Genomic DNA, 23,212 nt, shown 5'->3' on the forward strand with positions numbered 1-23,212 from the left:
AGACACACAATCAGGATCGTCACACCTATCTCCCAAGGACAAATATCAATTCTCTGAAGCTGTGCAGTAAACTCATGAAGGAGAAGAGAAGCATTTATGTGCTGATTCATAATTTACAAGTCACTTTTTAAAAAATAATTTTTATTGTGCTTTAAGTGAAAGTTTACAAATCAAGTCAGCCTGTCACATATAAGTTTATATACCTTATTACATACTCCTACTTACTCTCCCCCTAATGAGTCAGTCTGCTCCCTCCTTTCAGTCTCTCCTTTCATGACCTTTTTGCCAGTTTCTAACCCTCTCTACCCACCTATCTCCCCTCCAGATAGGAGATGCCAACACAGTCTCAAGTGACCACCTGATACAAGTAGCTCACTCTTTATCAGCATCTCTCTCCAACCCATTGTCCAGTCCTTTCCATGTCTGATGAGTTGTCTTTGAGAATGTTTCCTGTCCTGGGCCAACAGAAGGTCTGGGGACCATGACCACCAGGATTCCTCTAGTCTCAGTCAGACCATTAAGTATGGTCTTTTTGAGACTTTGGGGTCTGCATCCCACTGATCTCCTGCTCCCTCAGGGGTTCTCTGTTGTGCTCCCTGTCAGGGCAGTCATCGGTTGTGGCCAGGCACCATCTAGTTCTTCTGGTCTCAGGATGATGTAAGTCTCTGGTTCATGTGGCCCTTTCTGTCTCTTGGGCTCATAGTTATCGTGTGACCTTGGTGTTCTTCATTCTCCTTTGATCCAGCTGGGTTGAGACCAATTGATGCATCTTAGATGGCTGCTTGTTAGCATTTAAGACCCCAGACGCCACATTTCAAAGTGGGATGCAGAATGTTTTCATAATAGAATTATTTTGCCAATTGAGTTAGAAGTCCCCTTAAGCCATAGTCCTCAAACCCCCGCCCTTTCTCCGCTGACCTTTGAAGCATTCATTTTATCCCGGAAACTTCTTTGCTTTTGGTCCAGTCCAGTTGATCTGACCTTCCCTGTATTGAGTATTGTCCTTCCTTTCACCTAAAGTAGTTCTTATCTACTGACTAATTAGTAAATAACCCTCTCCCCCCCATAACCACAAAAGAATGTGTTCTTCTCAGTTTATACTATTTCTCAAGATCTTATAATAGTGGTCTTATACAATATTTGTCCTTTTGCATCTGACTAATTTCACTCAGCATAATGCCTTCCAGGTTCCTCCATGTTATGAAATGTTTCACAGATTCATCACTGTTCTTTATCGATGAGTAGTATTCCATCATGTGAATATACCATAATTTATTTAACCGTTCATCCATCGATGGACACCTTGGTTGCTTCCAGCTTTTTGCTATTGTAAACAGAGCTGCAATAAACATGGGTGTGCATATATCTGTTCGTGTAAAGGCTCTTATTTCTGTAGGGTATATTTCGAGGAGTGGGATTTCTGGGTTGTATGGTAGTTCTATTTCTAACTGTTTAAGATAACGCCAGATAGATTTCCAAAGTGGTTGTACCATTTTACATTCCCACCAGCAGTGTATAAGAGTTCCAATCTCTCCGCAGCCTCTCCAACATTTATTATTTTGTGTTTTTTAGATTCATGCCAGCTTTGTTGGAGTGAGATGGAATCTCATCGTAGTTTTAATTTGCATTTCTCTAATGGCTAATGATTGAGAGCATTTTCTCATGTATCTGTTAGCTGCCTGAATATCTTCTTTAGTGAAGTGTGTGTTCATATCCCTTGCCCATTTTTTGATTGGGTTGTTTGTCTTTTTGTGGTTGAGTTTTAACAGAATCATATAGATTTTAGAGGTCAGGCACTGGTCAGAGATGTCATAGCTGAAATTTTTTTCCCAATCTGTAGGTGGTCTTTTTACTCTTTTGGTGAAGTCCTTAGATGAGCATAGGTGTTTGATTTTTAGGAGCTCCCAATTATCTGGTTTTTCTTCGTCATTTTGGTAATGTTTTGTATTCTGTTTATGCCTTGTATTAGGGCTCCTAAGGTTGTCCCTATTTTTTCTTCCATGATCTTTATCGTTTTAGTCTTTATGTTTAGGTCTTTGATCCACTTGGAGTTAGTTTTTGTGCATGGTGTGAGGTATGGGTCCTGTTTCATTTTTTTTGCAAATGGATATCCAGTTATGCCAGCACCATTTGTTAAAAAGACTATCTTTTCCCCAATTAACTGACACTGGGCCTTTGTCAAATATCAGCTGCTCATGTGTGGATGGATTTATATCTGGGTTCTCAATTCTGTTCCACTGGTCTATGTGTCTGTTGTTGTACCAGTACCAGGCTGTTTTGACTACTGTGGCTGTATAATATGTTCTAAAATCAGGTAGAGTGAGGCCTCCCACTTTCTTCTTCTTTTTCAGTAATGCTTTACTTATGCGGGGCTTCTTTACCTTCCATATGAAGTTGGTGATTTGTTTCTTCATCACATTAAAAAATGCCATTGGAATTTGAATCGGAAAGGCGTTGTATGTATAGATGGCTTTTGGTAGAACAGACATTTTTACTATGTTAAGTCTTCCTATCCATGAGCAAGGTATGTTTTTCCACTTATGTAGGTCCTTTTTAGTTTCTTGCACTAGTACTTTGTAGTTTTCTTTGTATAGGTCTTTTACATCTTTGGTAAGATTTATTCCTAAGTATTTTATCTTCTTGGGGGCTACTGTGAATGGTAAAAGGATGAGGGCAGGTTGTAACTGATATCAGGTCACAAGGTAGTCTCTAGCCCTCCACCCACCTGTAGCCACACCTTTTGAAGTTCAAATTTAGTAATCCTGGCTTGACAACTTTGGGTGCAAGGATTAATTTTGGTCAGGAATTTCATTACAGTGACTACTTGATTTCATGGTAGAAAATCTTAAAATCAAAATAAGATGTCTGTTAGTAATTTTCTCTTTGATTTGACATTTAATAATTTATATGCTTACAAATAGAGGATGAAATCACCATTTCCCCATCTCCCTAGACATTGTAGGACCTTGGCCAATAATTTAATCAAAAATTTACAAGCACTGATTTCATAGCCTCAGCTAGGTCTAATGTAGCTAAGGAAGCAGCCAGTAAAAGGTAGAGTTTGTGGGCTAGTAATAGGATTTCTTTGTTTTCATAGAAGACCTAAGAGGTCATAGTCTGAAAGCAGTGATGGAGAAGGGAGGATGAGAGAAAGGAACAAATTCTGCTTATATTCTAAGGTGCCTTAAAAATGTACTAGACAGATTCCATTGATCAAGAAGTGACTCGTATTGATTTGGTGATTTCCTCTTTGATGTTCTTTTTGTTGATGTAGAGGAATCCAAGTGGTTTTTGTATGTTTATCTTATAACCTGAGACTCTGCCAAACTCTTCTATTAGTTTCAGTAGCCTTCTGGAGGATTCCTTAGGGTTTTCTGTGTGTAAGATCATGTCATCTGCAAATAGAGATCATTTTACTTCCTCTTTGCCAATCCAGATGTTCTTTATTTCTTTGTCTAGCCTCATTGCTCTGGCTAGGACCTCTAGCACAATGTTGAATAAGAGCGGTGATAAAGGGCATCCTTTTCTGGTTCCTGTTCTCAAGGGAAATGCTTTCAGGCTCTTTCCATTTAGGGTGATGTTGGCTGTTGGCTTTGTATAAAAAAAAAAATGCCCTTTATTATGTTGCGGAATTTTCCTTCAATTCCTATTTTGGTGAGAGTTTTTATCATGAATGGATGTTGAACTTTGTCAAATGCCTTTTCTGCATCAACTGTTAAGATCATGTGGTTTTTGTCTTTTGTTTTATTTATACGGTGGATTACATTAATGGTTTTTCTAATATTAAACCAGCCTTGCATACCTGGTATAAATCCCACTTGGTCATGGTGGATTATTTTTTTGATATGTTGTTGAATTCTATTGGCTAGATTTTGTTGAGGATTTTTGCATCTATGTTCATGAAGGATATAGGTCTGTAATTTTCTTTTTTGGGGGTGTCTTTACCTGGTTTTGGTATCAGGGAGATGGTGGCTTCATAGAATGAGTTGGGTAGTATTCCGTCATTTTGTATGCTTTGAAATACCTTTAGTAGTAGTGGTGTTAACTCTTCTCTGAAAGTTTGGCAGAACTCTGCAGTGAAGCCATCTGGGCCAGGGCTTTTTTTTGGTTCGGAGTTTTTTGATTACCTTTTCAATCTCTTTTTGTTATGGGTCTATTTAGTTGTTCTACTTCTGATTGTGTTAGTTTAGGCAGGTAGTGTTTTTCTAGGAAGTCATCCATTTCTTCTAGGTTTGCAAATTTGTTAGAGTACAATTTTTCGTAATAATCTGATATGTTTCTTTTAATTTCAGTTGGGTCCATTGTTATGTGGATCATCTCGTTTCTTATTCGGGTTATTTGTTTCCTTTCCTGTATTTCTTTAGTCAGTCTGGCCAATGGTTTATCAATTTTGTTAATTTTTTCAAAGAACCAGCTTTTGGCTTTGTTAATTCTTTCAATTGTTTTTCTGTTCTCTAATTCATTTAGTTCAGCTCTAATTTTTATTATTTGTTTTCTTCTGGTGCCTGATGGATTCTTTTGTTGCTCACTTTCTATTTGTTCAAGTTGTAGGGACAGTTCTCTGATTTTGGCTCTTTCTTCTTTATGTATGTGTGCATTTATCAATATAAATTGACCTCTGAGCACTGCTTTTGCTGTGTCCCAGAGGTTTTGATAGGAAGTATTTTCATTCTCTTTGCATTCTATGAATTTCTTTATTCCCTCCTTAATGTCTTCTATAACCCAGTCTTTTTTCAGCAGGGTATTGTTCAGTTTCCAAGTATTTGATTTCTTTTCCCTAATTTTTCTGTTGTTGATTTCCACTTTTATGGCCTTGTGGTCTGGGAAGATGCTTTGTAATATTTCAATGTTTTGGATTCTGCAAAGGTTTGTTTTATGACCTAATATGTGGTCTATTCTAGGGAATGTTGCATGTGCGCTGGAAAAAAAAGTATACTTTGTAGCTGTTGGGTGGAGTGTTCTGTATAAGTCTATGAGGTCAAGTTGGTTGATCGTAGCAATTAGGTCTTCCGTGTCTCTATTGAGCTACTTACTGGAAGTCCTGTCCTTCTCTGAAAGTGGTGTGTTGAAGTCTCCTACTATACTTGTGGAGATGTCTATGTCACTTTTCAGTTCTGTTAAAGTTTGTTTTATGTATCTTGCAGCCTTGTCATTGGGTGCATAAATATTTAATATGGTTATATCTTCCTGGTCTTTTGTCCCTTTAATCATTATGTAGTGTCCTTCTTTATCCTTTGTGGTGGATTTAACTTTAAAGTCTATTTTGTCAGAAATTAATATTGCTACTCCTGCTCTTTTTTGCTTGTTGTTTGCTTGATATGTTTTTTTCCATCCTTTGAGTTTTAGTTTGTTTGTGTCTCTAAGTCTAAGGTGTGTCTCTTGTAGGCAGCATATAGACGGATCGTGTTTCTGTATCCAGTCTGAGGCTCTGTTTTTTTATTGGTGCATTTAGTCCATTTACATTCAGCGTAATTATAGATAAGTATGTGTTTAGTGCTGTCATTTTGATGCCTTTTTATGTGTGTTGTTGACAATTTCATTTTTCCCCTTACTTTTTTGTGCTGAGACATTTTTCTTTGTAAATTGTGTGTTCCTCATTTTCATAGTATTTGACTTTATGTTTGGTGAGTCATTATGTTTTTCTTGGTTTTTATTTTGAGTTGTGGTGTTGTTATACCTCTTTGTGGTTACCTTAATATTTACCCCTATTTTTCTAAGTAAAAACCTAACTTGTATCGTCCTATATCGTCTTGTTTCCCTCTCCATGTGGCAGTTCTATGCCTCCTGTATTTGGTCCCTCTTTTTTATTATTGTGATCTTTTACATATTGACATCAATGATTCCCTGTTTTGAGCATTTTTTTTCTTTTTAAAATTAATCTTAATTTGTTTTTGTGATTTCCTTATTTGAGTTGATATCAGGATGTTCTGTTCTGTGACCTTGTGTTGTGCTGGTATCTGATATTATTGATTTTCTGACCAATTTCCTTTAGTATTTCTTGTAGCTTTGGTTTGGTTTTTGCAAATTCTCTAAGCTTGTGTTTATCTGTAAATGTTTTAATTTCACCTTCATATTTGAGAGAGAGTTTTGCTGGATATATGATCCTTGGCTGGCAGTTTTTCTCCTTCAGTGCTCCATGTATGTCATCCCATTGCCTTCTTGACTGTATGGTTTCTGCTGAGTAGTCTGAACTTATTCTTATTGATTCTCCTTTGTAGGAGACCTTTCTTTTATCCCTGGCTGCTTTTAAAATTTTCTCTTTATCTTTGGTTTTGGCAAGTTTGATGTTAACATGTCTTGGTGATTTTCTTTTTGGATCAATCTTATATGGGGTTGAATGAGTATCTTGGATAGATACCTTTTCTTCTTTCATGATGTCAGGGAAGTTTTCTGCCAACAGATCTTCAACTATTCACTCTGTATTTTCTGTTATCCCTCCCTGTTCTGGGACTCCAATCACATGCAAGTTATTCTTCTTGATAGAGTCCCACATGATTCTTAGGGTTTCTTCATTTTTTTTAATTCTTTTATCTGATTTTTTTCAGCTGTATTGGTGTCAACTCCCTTGTCCTCCAGGTCCCCCACTCTGCATTCCAATTGTTCGAGTCTGCTCCTCTGACTTCCTATTGAGTTGTCTAATTCTGTAATTTTACTGTTAATTTTTTGGATTTCTGATTGCTGTCTCTCTATGGATTCTTGCAGCTTATTAATTTTTCCACTGTGTTTTTGAATAATCTTTTTGATTTCTTCAACTGCTTTATCAGTGTGTTCTTTGACTTTTTCTGTAGATTGCCTTATTTCACTTATGAGGTCATCCCTGATATCTTGAAGGATTCTGCAAATTAGTTTTTTATATTCTGCATCTGGCAGTTCCAGGATTGTATCTTCATTTGGGAAAGATTTTGATTCTTTAGTTTGGGGAGTTGTAGAAGCAATCATGGTCTGCTTCTTTATGTGGTTTGATATCGACCGCTGTCTCTGAGCCATCTATAAGATATTGTAGTGATTTATTTTATATTTGCTCACTAAGTCTTATCTTGTTTTGTTTTCTTTCAATATATGTAGATGGGCTACTAGATTGCACTGTCTTGATTGTTGTAGCCCTTGAATCACTTATGTCCTATTACCAGCTGGTTTGGGCTGTTACCAGATATATAAGCCTAAGAGTCCGTTCACTATTCTTGAGTAGAATCTGATTTTGGGTCATCAAGTGTGTGGTGTAGACTGTCACCTATCCACCTACAGGAGTAGTGGTGATAGTTGTGTGCACCAGATTCTAGTAGCAGCAGGGGGTCACATTCCAGGGGAGTCAGGATGCTGACAGGCTTCCCCCAAGTGCCAGTGAGGTAGGTGTGTCTCTATTCCTAAAGCCCATTGGTTGGTGGGGTCTGCAGCCGTACTTTAGGCACCCAATGCAAGTACCTCTACAGATTGTTAGGTGTCACCATCCTTAGACTCTTAGGACAGGAGGCTAGGTGGTCTAGGGGTAAATGGTAAAAGGGTGAGGGCAGGGTCCAATCAATCATGTTAAGATTAGCCAATTCTATTCTCCTTCCTTGTGTCTTTATAAACTTCATTGTAACCAGCAAACTTTGAGCCATTTGCTTTTTCAGGGATCAAAATTATCCCCCTGGTGCTGCAGTGGTTAAGAGCTTGGCTTCTAACCAAAAGGTCAGCAGTTCGAATCCACCAGCTGCTCCTTGGAAACCCTATGGGACAGTTCTACTCTGTCATATAGGGTCACTATGAGTTGGGATCAACTTGATGGCGATGGGTTTGTTTTTTTGGCTTTTATATGCATACAGAATGTTTCAGTCCTATTTATTAAGCAATCCACAGATATGGTTACCAATTGCCAGCAAGTTGATTTTGACTCATGGAGACCTTGTGTGTGTCTGAGTGGGACCAAGCTCTATAGAGTTTTCAATGACTGATTTTTTTTGGAAGTAGATCTGCAGGTCTTTCTTCCGAAGGGCATCCATGTGGACTCAAACCTCCAATCTTTTGGTTTGCAGCTAAGTTCATTGACTGCATCACCCAGGGTCTCTGGTTGAATGACAAATTCCAAATATCACAACAAAGCCCATTTATAAAACAATGCTAATTTCATTTGCTAACCATAGTAAGAAGAACCATGAGAGAACCTCGGAGCTTTGGTATTATCTTCAAGAGGAGAAGACAAAGTCAGAATTTATTAAGAATTAGAAGTTTGATTTAAGGTAGGTCTTTCAATGTGGAACTTGATTAGGATTGGGCAACAGTTTAGGAATGGTGGGAACACAAAGATTTTGAGACAGGGATTCAAAGAATCTTAGGGATACAAAATGTCTGTTGACGTCTGCCTTTGAAGAGTTGGTGGGTCTTTTAGGAAGTTCCTGTAATGAACAATTAAGTCTTTGTCTGGAAAAGAAACTCCAGGAAAAGTAAAGCCATGCTAATGAAGACAGTAGAATAGCAAAATCATGTTAATGTAGAAAATAAGCTCTGTGTGTGTGTGTGTGTGTGTGTGTGTGTCTGTCTGTAGGGGGTAAAACAGTTTCAGTTCTTAGTGTCCAGGCTGGGGTGTGTGTGTGTGGCTTCAGTTCTTAGACCCTTTTCAATCTTTCCAGGTGAATTAGATGAAGTAATTTTAGCTGCTATAACAGATAAATCCCCAAATGTATGATGGCACCAATGAAAGAAGTCTATTTTTCACTCAAGTGAAGTCCAAAAGAAGTGTTACTGGTTAATGGGTAATGACCCAGAAGAAAGACCCAGGCTCCTTAGAGACTGAGCCCACTATTTCTTAACACAGTTGACCTCAAATTTGAGCATGCCTCAGAATCACCTCGAAGACTTACTGAGGCACAGATTGTTGGGTCCCACACCCAGGTTTCTGATTCTGTAGGTCTGGGGTGGGGTCTCATAATTTCCATTTCTATCAAGTTCCCAGGAGTCCCTGGGTGCTCAGCTGGTAATCAAAAGTTGATGGTTCAAGTCCACCCAGAGGCATTTCAAAAGAAAGGCCTCCTAAGGGGGCAGAGTAGTCAGACACTTCCTGTGGCCCTTCTCACAACAAAGACCTGAAAAAACAAGTGAATTGATTATGTATATGACAACCTAGGGACTCGGAACATCAAAGGCAAATTTAAGAAACTGGAGTGAGTGGCAGGGGGAGGGAGAGACGGTGTAGAAGCAGCGAGGAGTTGCTGGACTTGAGTTGGTGGGAACCGGCACCACTCATCCCCAACCCCCTGATGTGACTGTGGTGGGGCTGGTGGTAGTGTTTGGGATGCAGTTACTTCAGTGAAAGAAGGCAAGTGAAGTGGTGCAGCCCTGACCCCCTTGTGTGTCCATGACAGGGATGGCAGTAGGATTTGGATGTGATGACTTCAGCAAAAGAAGGTGAGTGAAGTGGTGCAGCCCTGATCCTCTGGCACGACTGTGATGGGGTTGAGCCGGGGCAGAGAATCTACACATGCCTCCAGAATCAGTGAAAAAACAGCACTCTCGGCACGAGATAAGTGATCTCATCTAATTTACCATGCAGATCTAATAGCTCCTTCTTTAGTAAGAATGCTCTCCCATCTATCTTATCCCTCCTCCCTCTGCCCTGAGCCAGCTTCAGTGACAGTCGATTTCCCTGGGTCTGAGATAGGTCCTGCTGTGCTCCCTGAACCATTCTCCAGGTCTTGGAGAAGGAACAAATTAACAAACTGGGGAAAAATAATCTGCTGGATCCCTTAATCTGGGAATTTAGAGAAAAGTGGCTCCTGTCCAGGCACAAGTGGTCCACAGAATATGAATGTCTTTCACCCGTGCATGGATCCAGGTGGCCCCATTTTAGCAGTTATGATCTTGTTACATTGCAAGGGCTTATGTGCCTGAGATCTGACTTTAACTGTTTTAGCTTTGCAGTGGAGAGGTGGGTTTTTGATGTTTGATATTGCTCTGCCTATTAAACAGGGTCCTCACCTACCCACATCAGGGGCCTGAGGACTGGTGGCTCCACCCATGCCACCTAGCCATCCATGGCAGGGGCCCAAAGATAAGTGGTACCTCCCAGTCCTTACAGTTAAAAGCCTTGGGTGCCTATGGTATAGCTGCAGATCCCACCCACCTGTGTACTCCAGAGAACAGGGATGCACCTTCCTCACAGACACGCGGGGGAAGGTTGTCAGCTCCCTGCCTTGCTCAGAGTGTGGCCCTCTGCTGCAGCCAGAAACCTGTGCATACATCAATTGCCACTGCTCCTCTAAGATCATAGGTGAGAGCCTGCACCACACACTAGGTGACTGACTACCTGGACACCTGAGCTGAATCTATACAAGAATAATGAATGGACTCCTAGGCTCAGTTACCTGATAACAACTCTAGCCATCTGGTGACAGGACATTAGTGCTTCAAAGGCTCCAGTGATCAAGTTAGCTCACTTGAGTAGCCTATTTGGGTATATCAAAACAAAACAAGAAGCTAGGGCACAGCAAGCAAACATAAAAGAAATTAATACAATAACTTATAGATGGCTTGGAGACAACTTATAGATTGCTTGGAGACAACAGTCAATATCAAATCACATAAAGAAGTGGACCATGATTGTTTCAACAAACTCTCAAAAGAAAGAATCAAGGAATCTTCTGGATGAAGACATATTTCTGAAATTACCAATGTAGAATACAAAAGACTAATATACAGGGGGGCGGGGCCAAGATGGCTAACTAACCAGAAGCTTCAGCTGATCCCTCTCACAACAAAGACCCAAAAAAACAAGTCAATGATTATATATATGACAAGCTAGAAACCCTGAACATTAAAGGCCAAATTAAGGAATTAGTATGAGTGAGGGGGGAGGGAGAGACAGTGCAGAAGCAGTGATGAGCTGCCAAGCCTGTGCACTGCCTCAGCTCCAATTACTTGGTGCCATTCTTTTGCGTGACTGTGGTGGAGCTGATGGTAGTTCCCTGAGACATGACAGCTTCAGCAAAAGAAGGCAAGCAGAGTGGTGCACCCCTAACCCTGTGGTGTGTCTACAACCAGGCTGGCTGTGGCATTTAGGAAGCAGCCGCTTCAGCAAAAGAAGGCAACTCAAGTGCCAGCACCACGACCACCTGGTGTGATGGCTGCAGGACTGGTGGTGGAGTTTAGGACACAGCTGCTTCAGCGAAAGAAGGCAAGTATGAGTGGGACGAAGCCCTGTCCCCCTGGGGCAATCTCGGTGGAAACCCAGCAAGCACACACAGACTACACATGCCTCTGGAATCTGAGATAAAACAATGCTGTCGACACAAGATAAGTGATTTTCCCTAATAACTCCTTCTTTTGAAAAAACTCGCTCCTATCTATCTGATCCCTCCCCATTCTGCCCCAGCCATCTTCATTAACAGTTGATTTCCCTGGGCCTGAGATAGAACCTGCCACACTCCAAGAGCCATTCTCCTGACCTGGGAAAAGGAACAAATTAACAAACAGGGGGAAAAATACTCTGCAGTCTTCCCTAATCTGGAAACTCAGAGACGAAGCCACTCCCGTCCAGGCATAAGTGATCCACAGATTTTGTCTCTCACGCCTACATAGATCCAGGTGGCTATTATATTGCAGGGGCAAATCTGTTTGAGGTCTGACTGTAACTGTTTCAGCTGTGCAGTGGATAGGCAGGTTTTGGAGTTCTGATACAGCTCGGCCTATAAACAGGGCCTACACCTACCTGCAGCAGGGGCCTGAGGACTGGAGGCTCTATCCACGCCACCTAGCTACTCATGAAACAATAGTGGTGCCTACCAGTTATTACAGGTATAAACGTTGGTTGCCCAAGGTACAGCTGCAGAGCCTACCCACCAGAGTGCTCTAAAGAACAGAGATGCTCCTTCCTCACTGACACTTGGGGAAGGCTGTCAGCCCCCTGCCTTCCTCAGAGTGTGACCCCCTGCTGCTACCAGAAACCAGTGCATACACCCATCACTACTGCTCCTCTAAGATAGTAGGTGAGAGCCTACACCACACACTAGGTGACTGACTATCACGACACCTGAGCTGAATCAATACAAGAATAGTCAATGGACACCTAGGCTTATATACCAAGTAACAGCTGTAGCCATCTGGTAATAGGATATTAGTGCTTCAAAGGCTCCAATAACCAAGTTAGCTCACTTTGGTAGCCTATTTGGCTGTACTGAAACAAAACAAAGCAAGAAACTGGGACACAGTGAGCAAACATAAAATAATACAATAACTTATAGACGGCTTGGAGGCAACAGTTGATACCAAATCACAAAAAGAAGCAGACCATGACTGCTTCAACAAACTCCCAAAACTGAGAATCAAGGACCCTCCTGGATGAAGATGTATTTCTGGAATTACCAGATGTTGAATACAAAAAGATTAATATAAAGAACTCTTCAACGCATCAGGAATGATATCAGGAATGACATCAGGAACAAGATCAGGCAATATACAGAAAAAGCCAAGTAATACACAGATAAAGCAGTTGAAGAAATTAAAAAGATTACTCAAGAACATAAAGAAAAATTTAATAAACTGCAAGAACCCATAGAGAGACAGCATTCAGAAATTCAGAAGATTAACAATAAAACTACAGAATTAGACAACTCAATAGAAAGTCAGAGGAGCAGAAATGAGGAACTGGAATGCAGAATTTGTAAGACTGGAGATAAATCACTTGGCACCAATATATTTGAAGAAAAATCAGGTAAAAGAATTAAAAAAAAATGAAGAAACACTAAGAATCAAGTGGGACTCTATCAAGAATAATAACTTGGGAGTGACTGGAATACCAGAATAAGAAGGGATAACAGAAAATACAGAGAGAATTGTTGAGGATTTCTTGGCAGAAAACTTCCCTGATATCATGAAAGATGAAAGGGTATCTATCTGAGATGCTCATCAAACTACATACAAGGTAGATCCCAAAAGAAAGTCACCAAGACGTCATCAAACTTGCCAAACCAAAGATAAAGATAAAATTTTAAGAACAGCCAGAGATAAGCAAAAAGTCATCTACAAAGGAGAATCAATAAAAAAAGTTTGGACTACCAGGCAGAAAATATGCAGGCAAGAAAGCAATGGGCTGATGTATATAAAGCATTGAAGAAGAAAAATTACCACCCAAGAATCATATATCCAGCAAAACTGTCTCTCAAATATGAAGGAGAAATTAAGGCATTTACCGATAAACAGAAACTTAGGGAATTTGCAAAAACCAAGCCAAAACTACAAGAAATACTAAAGGGAATTCTCTGGACAGAAAATCAATGATATCAGATATGAACCCATCACTAGAATACAGAACAGAGCATCCAGATATCAACTCAGATATGGAAATCATAAAAATAAATGAAGATTAAAAGATGTTCAAAACAGGGAATAATGATGTCATAATGTAAAAGATTTTTTAATGTAAAAGATGGCAATAATCAATAAAGAGGGACTAAATAAAGTAGGCATACATCTTCCATATGGAGAAGAAATCAATGCGATATAAGAAGATACAAGGTAGGTTTATACTTAGAAAAATAGGGGTAAATATCAAGGTAACCACAAAGAAGGCTAACAATCCTACACTTCAAAATAACAAACAAGATAAACATAAAGACTCCGCAAAAACAAATTCAACCACAAGGAAAAAGAGGAACACACAATTTCAAAGAAAACTCCTCAGCACAAAAAAGTAAGTGGAAAAATGAAACTGTCAACAACACACATAAAAAGGCATCAAAATGACAGCACTGAACTCATACATATTTATAATCATGCTGAATGTAAATGGGCTAAATGCACCAATAAAGAGACAAAGAGTTGCTGAATGGATAAAAAAAAAACTATGATCTGGCTATATGCTGCCTAAAGAGAGGCACATTAGACTTAAAGACACAAACAAACTAAAATTCGAAGAATGGAAGAAAATATATCAAGTAAACAACAATCAAAAAAGAGCAGGAGTGGCTATACTAATTTCTGACAAAATAGACTTCAAACATAAATCTACCACAAAGGATAAGGAAGGACACTATACAATGATTTAAAAAAAAAATGATTAAAGAGGCAATAAACTAGCAGGATATTGCCATATTAAATATTTATGCACTCAATGACAGGGCTTCAAGATACGTAAAATGAGCTCTAACAGCGCTGAAAAGTGAGATAAACAGCTCCACAATAATAGTAGGAGACTTTAACACACCACTTTCAGTGAAGGACAGGACATCCAGAAAAAAGGTCAATAAAGACCCGGAAGAGCTAAATGCCACAATTAACCAACTTGACCTCATAGACATATACAGAACACTCCACCCAACAGCAGCCGAGTATACTTTCTTTTCCAATGCACATGGAACATTCTCTAGAATAGACCACATATTAGGCCATAAAGCAAGCCTTAACAGAATCCAAAACATCGAAATATTACAAAGCATCTTCTCTGACCATAATGCCATAAAAGTAGAAGCCAACAACAGAAAAAGCAGGGAAAAGAAATCAAACACTGGAAACTGAACAATACCCTGCTCAAAAAAGACTGGGTTATAGAAGACCTCAAGGATGGAATAAAGAAATTCATAGAACCCAATGAGAATGAAAATACTTCCTATCAGAACCTTTGGGACACAGAAAAAGCAGTGCTCAGAGATCAACTTATATCAGTAAATGCACACATACAAAAACAAGAAAGGGCTAAAATCAAAGAATTATCCCATAACTTGAACAAATAGAAAGAGAGCAGAAAAGAAATGTTCAGGCATCAGAAGAAAGCAAATAATAAAAATTAGAGCAGAATTAAATGAAATAAAAAACATAAAAAAAAAAAATTGATAGAGTTAACAAGACCAAAAGCTGGTTCTTTGAAAAGATTAACAAAATTGGTAAGCCATTGGTCAAACTGACAAAAGAAAAACAGGAGAGGAAGCAAATAACACGAATAAGAAACGAGATGGGTGATATTACAACAGACCCAACTGGAATTAAAAGAATCATAAAAGAGTACTATGAAAAATTGTACTCTAAAAAATTTGAAAACCTAGAGGAAATGGACAAATTTCTAGAAACACACTGCCTACCTAAACTAACACAGAGACAGAACAACTAAATAAACCTATAACAAAAGAAGAAATAGGAAAAGTAATTAAAAAAAAAAAAAAAACTCCCAAAAAGGAAAGGCCCTCACAGCTTCGCTGGAGAATTCTACCAAATTTTCAGAGAAGAGTTAACACCACTACTACTAAAAGTATTTCAGAGCATAAAAAGGATGGAATACTTCCAAACTCATTCTATGAAGCCAGCGTAACCTTAATACCAAAACCAGGTAAAGACTCCACAAAAAAAGAAAACTACAGGCCAATATCCCTCATGAATTTAGACGCAAAATTCTCAACAAAATTCTAGCCAATAGAATTCAACAACATATCAAAAAAACAATTCACCATGATCAAGTGGGATTTTTACCAGGTATGCAGGGATAGTTCAACATTAGAAAAACAATCAGTGTAATCCATCACACAAATAAAACAAAAGACAAGAACCACATGATCTAATCAATTGTTACAGAAAAGCCTTTTGACAAAGTCCAACACCCATTCATGATAAAAACTCTCAGCAAAACAGGAATAGAAGGAAAATTCCTTAACATTATAAAAGGCATTTATACAAAGCCAAAATCCAACACCATCCTAAATGGAGAGAGATTGAAACCATTCCCATTGAGAACAGGAATCAGACCACTTTTATTCAACATTGTGCTGGAGGTCCCAGCCAGAGCTATAAGGCTAAATAAAGAAATAAAGGGCATCCAAATTGGCCAAGGAAGAAGTAAAAGTATCTCTATTTGCAGATGACATGATCTTATACACAGAAAAACCTAAAGAATTCCCAAGAAAACTACTGAAACTAATAGAAGAGTTCAGCAGAATATCAAGACAAAGACAAACATACAAAAATCAGTTGGATTCCTCTACATCAACAAAGACAGCGACGAAAGGAAATCACCAAATCAATGCCATTTACAATAGCTCCTAAGAAGATAAAGTACTTAGGAATAAATCTAACCAGAGATGTAAAAGACCTACACACACACACACACAAAACTGTAAGACACTACCGCAAGAAACCAAAAGAAACCTTCATAAGGGGAAAAACATACCTTGCTCGTGGATAGGAAGACTCAACATTGTAAAAATGTCTATTCCGCCCAGTGTGATCTATAGATACAATGCAATCCTGATCCAAATACTGGTGACATTTTTAATGAGATGGAGAAACAAATCACCAACTTCATATGGAAGGGAAAGAGACCCCGGATAAGTAAAGCATTACTGAAAAAGAAGAACAAAGTGGGAGGCCTCACACTACCTGATTTTAGAACATGTTATAAAGCCACAGTAGCCAAAACAGCCTGGTTCTGGTACTACAACAGATACATAGACCAAAGGAACAGAATTGAGAATCCAGATGTAAAAAAAGAAGAACAAAGTGGGAGGCCTCACACTACCTGATTTTAGAACAAGTTATACTGCCACAGTAGCCAAAACAGCCTGGTTCTGGTACTAAAACAGATACATAGACCAAAGGAACAGAATTGAGAATCCAGACGTAAATCTATCCACATATGAGCAACTGATATTTGACAAAGGCCCAAAGTCTGTTAAATGGGGAAAAGACAGTCTCTTTAACAAACGGTGCTGGCATAACTGGATATCCATCTGCAAAAAAAATGAAACAAGATCCATACCTCACACCATGCACAAAAACCAACTCAAAATGGATCAAAGACCTAAATATATAATCCAAAATGATAAAGTTCATGGAAGAAAAAATAGGGACAACGTTAGGAGCCCTAATACATGCCATAAACAGTATACAAAACATTATAAAAAATGTAGAAGAAACACTAGATAACTGGGAGCTCCTAAAAGTCAAACACTTATGCTCATCCAAAGACTTTGCCAAAAGAGTAAAAAGATTACCTACAGACTGGGAAAAAGTTTTTAGGTATGACGTCTCCAATCAGTGGCTGATCTCTAAAGTCTACGTGTTACTGCAAAAACTCAACAACAAAAAGACAAATAATCTAATTAAGAAATGGCAAAGGATATGAACAGACACTTCACTAAAGATGACATTCTGGTAGCTAACAGATACATGAGGGAATGCTCACAATTATTAGCCCTTAGAGAAATGCAAATCAAAACTACAATGAGATTCTATCTCACTCCAACAAGGCTGGCATTGATCCAAAAACGCAAAAAAATTAATGTTGGAGAGGTTGTGGAGAGACTGGAACACTTATACACTACTGGTGGGAATGTAAAATGGTACAACCACTTTGGAAATCATTTTGGCGCTTCCTTAAAAAGCTAGAAATAGAGCTACCATACGATCCAGCAGTCCCTCTCCTTGGAATAGACCCTAGAGAAGTAAGAGCCTTTACACGAACAGATACATGCACACCCATGTTCATTGCAGCACTGTTTACAATAGCAAAAAGATGCAAGCAACCAAGGTGTCCATCAATGGACGAATGGATAAATAAATTATAGTATATTCACACAATGGAATACTACACATCAATAAAGAACAACGATGACTCTGTGAAACATTTCACAACATCAAGGAACCTGGAAGGCGTTACGCTGAGTGAAATTAGTCAGCTGCAAAACGACAAATATTGTATGAGACCACTACTATAAGAACTCAAAAAATAGTTAAAGCAGAGAGGAAAATATTCTTTGATGGTTGCCAGAGGAGGTAGGGAGAGGTGGATCAGGAGAGGTCAGCACAACTGGATTATACCAAAAGCAAAGGAAGTCTCCTGAATAAACAGAATGCTTTGAAGGCCAGAGTAGCAGGGGCGGGAGTTTGGGGACCAAGGTCTCAGGGGACATCTAGGTCAATTGGCATAATAAAAACTATTAAAAAAAAATTCTGCATTCCATTTGGAGAGTGGCGTCTGGGGTCTTAAATGCTAGCGAGCGGCCATCTAAGATGCGACAATTGGTCACAGCCCATCTGGAGCAAAGGAGAATGAAGATCACCAAAAACACAAGGTAAGTATGAACCCAAGAGTCAGAATGGGCCACATAAATCAAAGACTACATTAGCCTGAGACCAGAAGAACTAAATGGTGCCCAGCTACAACTGATGACTGCCATGACAGGGAGCACAACTGTGAATCCCTGAAGCAGCAGGAGAGCAGTGGGATGTAGACCCCAAATTCTCATAAAGAGACGAGACTTAATGGTCTGACTGAGACCAGAGGGACCCTGTAGGCCATGGTCCCCGGACCTTCTGCTAGCCAAAGACAGGAACCATTGTCGAAGCCAACTCTTCAGACAGGGACTGGCCTGGACTATAAGACAGAAAATGATACTGGTGAGGAGTGGGCTTCTTGGATCAAGTAGACACATGAGACAATCTGGCTAGCTCCTGTCTGGAGGGGAGATGTGAAGGCCAAGGAGGACAGAAGCTGGGTGAATGGACAGAGAAACACAGGGTGGAGAGAAGGCATGTGGTGTCTCATTAGGGGGAGTGCAACTAGGAGTATATAGCAAGGTGTGTATAAGGTTTTGTATGATGGACTGACTTGATTTGTAAACTTTCACTTAAAGCAGAATAAAAACTATATATATACAGAACTCTTCAAGAGATCAGGCAAAATGTAGAACAAGCCAAGGACCGCACAGATAAAGCAGTTGAGGAAATTAAGAAGAGTATTCAATAGCATAATGAAAAATTTAATAGGCTGTAAGAATCCACAGAGAGACAGCAATCAGAAATTCAGAAGATTAACAATAAAATTTCAGAATCAGACAACTCAGTAGAAAGTTGGCAGAGCAGAATTGAGGAAATGGAAGTCAGAATTCTTGGGACTGGTGATAAAACTCTTGGCAAGAATCTATTTGAAGAAAAATTAGATAAAAGAATTAAAAAAAAATGAAGAAACCCTAAGGATCATATGGGACTCTATGCAGAGAAATAACCTATGAGTGATTGGAGTATCAGAACAAGGACGGAAAACAGAAAATAGAGAGAGAGTTGTTGAAGATTTGTTGGCAGAAAACTTCCCTGATATCGTGAAAGATGAGACTATATCTATCCAAGATGCTCATTGAACCTCATACAAGGTAGATCCCAAAAGAAGTCACCAAGACATATTATAATCAAACTTGCCAAAACCAAGAGAAAATTTTAAGAGAGGCTAAGGATAAACAAAAAGTCACCTACGAAGGAGAGTCAATAAGAACAGGCTCTGACTACTCAGCCAAAACCATGCAGGCAAGAAGGCAATGTGGTGACATATACAAAGCCTTGAAGGAAAAAAATTGCCAGCCAGGAATAATATACAGCGAAACTGTCTCTCAAATATGAAGGTGAAATTAGGACATTTCCAGATAAACAGAAGTTTAGGGAATTTGTGAAAACCAAACCAAAACTACTGGAAATACTAAAGGGAGTTCTCTGGTTAGAAAATTGATAACATCAGATAACAACCTAAAACTAGAATACAGGACAGAGAAACCAGGTATCAAACCTGACAGGGAAATCACAAAAAATAAATCAAGATGAAAAAAAAAGCTCAAAGCAGGGAAACAGTGATGTCATTACGTAGAAGACGACAACATTAAATCAATAAAGGGGGACTAAATAAAGTAGTCAGAAACCCTGGTGGTGTAGTGGTTAAGAGCTACAGCTGCTAACCAAAAGGTTGGCAGTTCAAATCTACCAAGTGCTCCTTGGAAACTTTATGGAGTAGTTCTACTCTGTCCTATAGGGTCACTATGAGTTGGAATTGACTTGATCGCAATGGGTTTGGTTTTTTGGTTTTAAATAAAATAGTCATAGGCCTTTCATATGGAGTGGAAGTCAAGGTGATATAGGGAGGTAAGAGTTTTGTTTAAACTTAGAAAAATAGGCATAAATAATAAGGTAACCACAAAGGAGACTAACAATCGTACACATCAAAAGAAAGGCCTTGTGATCTACTTTTAAAAAAATCACCCATTTAAAACCCTAGGAAGCGCAGTTCTACTCTGACACCCCTGCGGTCACCTGAGTTGGAATCCACCCACTGGCAACTGGTTTTGTTTGGTTTGTATCAAGTTCCCAGGTGATGCTGTTGATGCTATTCCCTGATAATCTTTAAGAGCCAGGGCCCTAAGGCCAAGGCTTCATCTTTTGGATCTTCAGTATCTGAGAGGGTGATGTGGAGTGAGGGAGGAGATAGGCCACCTGTTTTTTAATCTCTTGGGCCTGAAAGTGCCACATATCACTTCACAAATTTCATCGACAATAATTTGTCACATGGTTCTACCTAGATACATCGAGGGTTAAGAAATGCATTCCCGGGACAGAAAAGGACCCTTTTTAGAAAATGAACTTTTAATGAACAGCTGCTCACCTCTCCTAATTCCACTGTATTTCTGCTAGCTCTTTGTACATTTGAAACTAGCTAGAGACTAAGTTTGTTAAAATAAGGAGGCAGATTGCAGGTGTAAAGTTTTGACTGTAACACAATAAGTGCAGAGATTCAGGCTTTGACTTATGTAAATAAACTTGATATCTTAACTGCTTTCAGGGAATTCACCCCGTGAATGCCTGGACTTAACTCACTTCCTCTTAGCTAGATGGGCAATGTTTACATTCAAAAGGCTTCAGATTTACAGCTAATTATATCTTCACTCTTTCCTAACTACATGTTCAACTTTGCATATCAAGGACTCCAATTAGGTTTGCCTAAGCCTGCAATCCATCCCCCACGTCTCACTTTAGAAATATTAGTTAAATTGTATCAGGAATAAGAGATTTGTTAGGCAGAAATTCATGTTAAGAAAGTTTGTTGTTTGACAGCCCATTGTAAATTTCTTCCTTCCCCTGCACCCTCTTTTTTATGAAACTATTTGCCTTTTTTTACTCTGCCTCTTAACTATGCCACTGTTCTCACTGCAAGGCAGAACACATGTGGCAGTCTGTTTGAATGCCATGTTTCCCCATTTCACAAAAGGAAATTATTCCTTCAATAAAATTTTGTTTTAATTTCTAAAGGAGCATTGGTCTAGTGTTTACACTAGGACATGAGAAAAAATACTTACAGCATGTAATCCACATTCTTGGTTTATTGTTAAGTGGAAAATACACAGCTTACAAAAAAGGATGTACTTTTTTTGTATTCTCAGTACTGTCCATAACTTGTCTTCCCTTTTCCTGAGAATTGTCCTTCAGATCACAAAGACCCCAGCCCACGTTTTGTACTAGTGGATTGTGTTCCTTATTGGACAAAGAGTGGACCCAAGCTGGACCAATAAAATTTTGTCTCTTAGAAGTTTGAAATTGAGATTTGGAGGTGCTGGCTCGTGTCTGCTGATGACTCCAACACAGCATTAATAACTCAGGAGCTGAGTCTATGATTGGGTACATCTTTAGTCATTTGCATGGAGAAGCAAAGAAGTGTTTCTACAGAGAGAAAAGAATGAAGCACATCTATATAGACAGAGGAGTCCTGGGCGGTGCAAACGGTTAATGTGCTCAGCTGCTAACCGAAAGAGCGGAGGTGCGAGTTCACCCAGAGGCACCTTGGAAAACCTGGTGATCTACTTCTGAAAAAGCAGCCACTAAAAACCATGTGGAGCACAATTCTACTGTGATGCACATGGGGTCTCTATGAGTGGGAATCGGCTCCATGGGAACTGTATTTATAGAGAGGTCAGAAATCTTGTGTCCCCAGAGGCTTCCGGTTGACCAGTTTCAGGTTCTAATGATGATGTTGGGGTCCATGAGATATCTCTGATTCCTTTTACTAATTCTACCTTTGTTGTCTAACCTGATCTGACTGGCCTACTCTTACTTGCAACCCAAGTTAGATCTCCTATTTGAAACCAAAAGAGCTAATTCTAAGAAAAGTAGCAACACCATCGTTGCCGATGATAACCAAGTATCATTATGAGGTACCTGGGCATTTGTGGCAGTAGATATGGAAAACTGATTGCCAAAGTGTTTCCTGATTCTCTTGAATTGATGAAACTGTCATGGGCAAGGTCTGTGGAATATATTTTGGGGAAGGCTTTTTTGGATGAAAAACGTGTCTGGTCTGTGCAGATATTTTCCTGTGGTCCATTAGTCCTCTGGACTAATCTTTCCCTTGTATCTTCAGTTTTTTTTCATTGTTCCTTGCTCCCTAAGTAAAAGGTACTTTAAAAAGACAGCTTGGAGTATATATCTTTATCAGAAGGGGCATATATTTTTAAAAGGTGGGAAGAATACTATAATAATATAGTAAATATCCTGAAATAGGTTATAGTATGTTCTTTAGAGTTAGTATACACTGTGGGCTGTTGGCAGTATCTGGGGCAGAACAGAGAGACCAAGAATATGATCCACACACTTCAGGCAGCTTCCTAGTTGCATTAAAAATGAACCAAACAAGCAAAGATCTTGCGTGACCCCACTCTGCTCCTGGAATCACCCTCTGCCCACTTCACACATTCCTGGCATGTCTTTCACTCTCCTGTGGCAGAGAGCAAGTGATGTTGCCAGGTTACTGTTGATGAAGAGGCATTTTTAGAAGCAGGAGTCAGTGTCCTGTGCTGTGGATGATTCATCTTGCACTCTGGGCATGTTGTGAATGTTAAACAGTATCTGTTGGTTGGTGCTTAATCTGCTGGATCTTGCTCAACCCCTAATTTGGGTGTTCAGGATAGATATATTACTTATTTCCATCTCACTGTCTTTTAACTATAAAATAGATGCATTATATTTCCCTTCCAACTGGCTCAGAGGTATATTGTAAAATCATTTCATATTGAATTGTAAAAACAAAATGAATGTTTCATGTATTAAGTGAAATGAGAGCTGAACTTTGAACTTTTCAGATGGACTATATTAAAACATCAAGTTGGATATGCCGCTAAAACTTAACAAATTTGGAAAATGAGAAATGTGGGCAACAGGAGTGGTCCATTTTTGAGCCTCTTCCTGCTTTTTCTCAGCAGACTTGCAAAAGTGTAATCCAGAGATAATTTTCAGGGCCGTCTTTCCAAAAGCCATTATTTGTTGCTATTTATCGAGTTATATGACCTTGGTCAGGCCTCGCATTTACTCATTTGCAAAATGGGGAGTAATAATATCTACCTCACAAAATTATTAACGGGAGCGGAATGTGAGTGAAGCATCCAGCTGGCTTACATATGCTATTATCATAGTAGGACCCCAGGAAATGGTAGCTATAGATACTGTT

This window comes from Loxodonta africana, chromosome 9 (genome assembly GCF_030014295.1).
Source record: "Loxodonta africana isolate mLoxAfr1 chromosome 9, mLoxAfr1.hap2, whole genome shotgun sequence".
Lineage (NCBI taxonomy): Eukaryota > Metazoa > Chordata > Mammalia > Proboscidea > Elephantidae > Loxodonta > Loxodonta africana.